This window comes from Erpetoichthys calabaricus, chromosome 8 (genome assembly GCF_900747795.2).
Source record: "Erpetoichthys calabaricus chromosome 8, fErpCal1.3, whole genome shotgun sequence".
Lineage (NCBI taxonomy): Eukaryota > Metazoa > Chordata > Cladistia > Polypteriformes > Polypteridae > Erpetoichthys > Erpetoichthys calabaricus.
This window is the reverse complement of record NC_041401.2, coordinates 172,277,708-172,283,190: the sequence shown is the minus strand read 5'-3', so window position 1 is coordinate 172,283,190 and position 5,483 is coordinate 172,277,708. Positions and strand designations below refer to the sequence as shown.

General features: G+C 39.0%; 1 long non-coding RNA gene across 1 annotated transcript; it reads left to right on the top strand.

Moving 5' to 3' along the window:
- Positions 1 to 4,054: 4,054 nt before the first annotated feature.
- On the top strand, positions 4,055 to 5,483 carry LOC127528871 (uncharacterized). The gene is made up of 2 exons (XR_007935478.1): positions 4,055 to 5,307; positions 5,362 to 5,483. It is a non-coding gene; the product is annotated as an uncharacterized LOC127528871 (long non-coding RNA).

The following is a 5,483-nucleotide window of genomic DNA, read 5'->3' as shown; positions in this document are numbered from 1 at the left end:
AATATATTTTTACTACCTTCTTATGGTACTTAGTTGTAACTTTATAAGTAAATATACTTTCTCAGATTCTCTTGATGAAAATAACCCAAATGTAAAGAGGAAACAAGTGTTGGCTGCCTGTTTGTAACTTGTTCAATTGCTATACTTGGCTGACACGACACTCTTACTGTTTTGTTCTCCTGCCGCGCTGCTGTGCAGTTCTGGATCAGCATTGTAACATACAGTGACTGTCAACAAAGTGTGCTGTTACTACTTGCCACGGCCCACTTTTTAACTAACTGCCTGTAATAAATAATAATAATATTTCTCTGTTGTCTGTATTAAATAAATATTTTCAAATGATTTTACTTTTATAGAATTTTTTTTAGCTTGTACTAGATAATTTTCAAATGATTTTACTTTTGTTTTCCTCATAACCCATTAAAATCCTTGCTTTATGTTTTTAACTTATGTCTCTACTTTTATATAATATATTAGTTTGGGTGTGTAGGGGGCATGTATACATTTATATATTGTCACAAACATGACTCCGAGACATAGAAAGTTTTGGGGCAGCCACCCGTATAATAGGTATCCCGGCTGCAAAGTCGTATTATTATATACAGCATTGATGTGCACAAAACTGAGTCCAAAACAGAACTGAGGAAATAGGGGAAAGGTGCAGGCTTTTAAAGGGGAAGACAGGAAGTGAGATCATAGGGGTTGGGCTCATGAAGGTCTTCAGCCATTGGTTCAAGCCTGGACTTGACATCACAGGGGCTGGAGCCGGCAAGGTCTTCTTCCACAGGCTCGGTCCCGGAAGTGACGTCAAGAGACCCAGGTGGAATCTCATGTGAATGATCTACAGGAAAGGGAGAAAAAGAGTCTGTGCACTCTGCCACATCCCGGTATGCCTCGGAACTGCCCTTACTCAAGCCCTTTAGCTGTCTCCCATGCGCACGTGTGTGACAATATATAGTAATATAGAGAGAGATTTTAAGAGTGTCCCGTATTTCTAATTTCCTAATCTGGTAACCCTACTCAGTAGTGAATGCTGCTGCCTCACAGATTCAGAGTCCTCAGTTTAAATTCCACCCAAGTAATGGCTAAGAAGCATAAACACATGGAATAAATGACCAAGTAGTGCGATCAGAGGAGGACTTTAGGGTTGTTATTTTAGACAATCTAGGGAAGCAGGATGGACGCTCTTGTATGGCAGAATGGTCTATTCTTCTCACAATGAATCTAATATTTTTATTTGCTCTTTAAGATATTTATGTAAATGAATGGATTGGTTGGATTATACTGTATATCAGTTTATCTATAGTTAAACACAGTTATGGATCCACTTGAATCCTTGCAGTTTCTTCAGCCTGTATCATTTCCATACTATTCAGTTATGCCCCTCTAGTATATTCTGACATTTGTTTCATTTACTATGAATTTTTAGTTGCTGCTTGACCCAGTGAGGTATGGCGACACAGCAGTTCAGATCTTCTTTCTCACAGCTTAAGAGACGTGTGTTCATTTTCCAGCTCACCCTCAGTTTGCTGAGAGTGAGCAAATACTTATGTCTATATAGGCTTATCTGTACACTCCAAATTCTAGTAAATTCTAACAGGCATGCATATTTACCTACTTGTTACCTCTAAATTTACCCACAAATAAGAGAATTAGCTGTTCTCTCTAAGTAAAAAAACATAGACGTCAGCTTAAGCAATTGCAGTGCACCATCTATTTTGTAATGTATGTACTAATAAAGTGTATTGCCTTTGTAATTCCAACAGATGGCACCTCACAAACATTTGTAGTAATAAAACACATTACAACAAATGTTTGTGATGCATCATCTATTGGAAAGATAAATGCAATACATATGTCTCTGTTATATGCCATTTGGTATGAGATTCATAAAAGCAGTGTTATTATTTAAGATGTGTCATCTGTTGGAATGATAAATGCAATGCATTTTATTACAAGTGTTTGTGATGTACCAACTTTTGGATTAACAGAGACATAAGAACCAGATGGACACACAGACACTTATCCTTCTATTAAGGTCGCTGTAGTCTGTGTTTGACTGCATCATGTCCTGTCCACTGTTGTTTCTGTCCTACTTCTGACACAGCAATGGACAAAATGAGTTCAGAAAAATGGATGGATGCCTCTACAAACTTTGACATACCAGTAAATTAAGGTTATGCACCATCTACAATTTTTCCATTAATCCAATAAACATCAATGGGTTTGTGCTAACAGAAAACAATTTTTCACTAGGGGTAAAGAAACAACTTAAGACAAGTTCTTCTTTGACTGCATTTCACCCGAAAGCCTTTCAGATGACAGGTTAACCGTCAGGATGGCACAGACCAGTTGACTCTTGTAAGACTGAGGAGATTCTGTCAACTTCACTTAAATGAGTAAGAGAAAAAATATTTTATCTTACATTTGTTAAAACCCTCAATAAAGAGGTATCCATGTGACAGTGAAGTGTGGAGGCGATGAACGATGGCCAGCAAGGCTCCATGTTACATAAGCAAAAGGGTTATAATTTTTTCAGAATCTTGCAGCCCAAGTTCAAGTCCACCACATCTAAGTGTGGACACACAACTTGGAGGAGTACCACCTGAAGGAATTTCTTGGCAGTGACATGTGTGTCTGTGTGAGTTTGCCTGCGATGGAGGGTTGGGTCCATTTCTCCTGGATAGGCACCAGCTCCTGATGTCCCTGATCGTGTTACCTGGGTGGTGGGATTGGTATGCTTAAAGCTTTGTATGTGACCCTTTTGTTTTTATTGCTGTGACATGACTCTCTCAATTAATTCAGCCTAATTTATTACATGTGGAAATTTGTAGGGTTTTTTTCTGCTCTCGTATTAGTGTGATTTATGAAGCATTTTATTCATAACCCATTGCATTTGTTGCTTTGCATTCTATTCTTGTATTTTATCAATGATTCTCTCAGCGAAGGGTGCTATATAAAATTAAGACTGATCAACATGTTGATTGGGGATTCTGCCAGTGCCTTCAAATTTACTCTATCAATAAAGCTAATGCCTTTCTTGACTAAATGGTGAATTGGTCAAATAAGCATATAATTAAATCAAACAATGCATGCATGCATTCACTGCATCATTAACTAACCAGGGAGTATGGATACATTTCTCGAGGTAAGCCACTTGCCTCAACATTCCAAAGTGGTGCAGAATATGCTGAATGACAGCTCTGGAATGGCACTGTATGAGCAAATGTGAGTGGCTGGTGCCCACCAAAGGACCTGTCCATGGCTGGTTGTCTTTCACTTCAAGGACAAGCTGTGGCTCCCCAGGGCAGCACGGTGGCACAGTGGCAACGCTGTTGCCTCGCAGTAAGGAGACCTGGATTCGCTTCCCAGGTCCTCCCTACATGGAGTTTGTATGTTCTCCCCGTGTCTGCGTGGGATTCCTCCGGGGGCTCCTATTTCCTCCTACAGTCCAAAGACGTGCAGGTTAGGTGTATTGGCAATCCTAAATTGTCCCTAATGTGTGCTTGGTGTGTGTGTGTGTGTGCCCTGTGGTTGGCTGGCGCCCTGCCCGGGGTTTGTTCCTGCCTTGAGCCCTGTGTTGACTGGGATTGGCTCTAGCAGACCCCCATGACTCTGTGTTAGGATATAGCGGGTTGGAGAATGACTGACTGACTGACTGTGGCTCCCCACAATCTTGTAATGAAAAACATGAATCCAGAAATGGATGAACATAGTATATAACTATGTGTTACACCCCTGATGTTATTATGACAGGGATAGAAACATGGATTACAACACTACCTTGATTTGTTGACATGGGTATTATTACGGGACATTGGATACCAAACTATTCCTTTTAGTTGCATTTTTATGAGGAAATGCATGGATGGATGAATGAGTCCTCTAGCAAAAGACAATTAATATGCAGAAGAAAAGAGTGTCTGATAGCCCCACTTCAATGACATGACATTTTCATTATGAGTTGTAACCCATCTTGTCATGAAAAGCACACCACAATGTAAATTTATTATTCTTTTGAAACACTAGGGGGCTTTGCCCCCTGCTTGCTTCGTTCTCCAACCCCCATGTTTGGTTTTCCAGATACGCACTTTTAAGATTTTTTTTTTTCTTTGAATTGTTGATATTTCATTAGTTTCACTTTTATTTCTGAACTTCTGTAAAAACAATATTTGGGATCTTTCAAGTCCCAATATGCTGAATCTTTTAAATGAGGTCAGTGAGACATGTATTTAATGACTTTGTACCATAATTCAGGATAGGTTTCTCTGTTTGGAATTTCAGCACAGACAAAACGTTCCACGTCATCAGCAGTTAATAATTTTATTTTGCAAAGTAATCAATAAATGCATGTGAGGTAAAACACATTTTTGAAATTCTCTGACTTAAACTTCAAAGCCTTACAATATTTACATACTTCTGACATATCACCTGTGTCCATATATTCGATCTCTATTTGCCTTTTAGTTATTTCTCCGACTAATAATTTCTCTTTCTTTGCGCTAGTGCGATGTTTACTTTCTTGTTTTGACACTGTCGTTTTTTTCTGCTTTCATATTCTGTATCTTGCTCTGCATGTTTATTTCGCCTACGTTTTTTTTGAGTCTTTTGAATTCCAGTTTTCATTATCTCTAACCTGCTCTGCATGTATTTGGCCCCCTTGTGTTTTAACCTCTTTATGATATTTTACTTTGTTTTCTACTCTGTCTTTTATTTCTGACCTCACTTTATCCTGCTTTTGTTTCAATGACACCTGGTCCGTGGTGATTATTTTCCCTTTTTCGAGTAATAATTTCCATTTGTTTTGCGCTACTGCGATCTTTTCTTTCTTTTTTTATACTTTCCAATTTTCCTACTTTCATATTCTTTAACTTTCTCCACATGTGTATCGCACCAACGTTTTTTTTTTTGAGCCTTTCGAATTCCATTGCTTTCATAATCTCTAACCTGCTCTGCATGTGTATAGCGCCAACGTCCGGATTGGACGTGCTTTTTTTTCAGTTCCACTTGTTCCGGGCTGATAATTACTTTCCTTATTTTCTGAATTTGCACCTCGATTATTCTTTTTCTTTTTTGTCTCTCCAACGCTTTTGAGTCTCTTTTCTCCACACTGCTTTCTTCTTCGCTTAGTCGTCTACATTTCATGCATAACGTATTGTCCTTATACGCTTTATATGTACTGAGAGCCCTGGATCTGTGTGTGCTCAAAGCCAAAACACGACAGAGTGTGTTGCTGCCCGTGCTCTTATTTGGTTGTAAGTAGGGCGTGTCTTGCAAGAATCTCATGTTCTACATCATCGCAAGACAGTCCTGAGTCAATCTCTTGGCACAAAGTCTCATGTTTAGGTTCCCCACGAGAAGCTCTGTGACCAATCTCTTTAGTCTTGCGGGTCTTTTAAGTGTCTTCCGTGATCTTAACGTGAAGATCACGTCTCGATGCCCTACTGTTTCTCTGCAGGATTTTTTTTTTATAATAGAGAGAT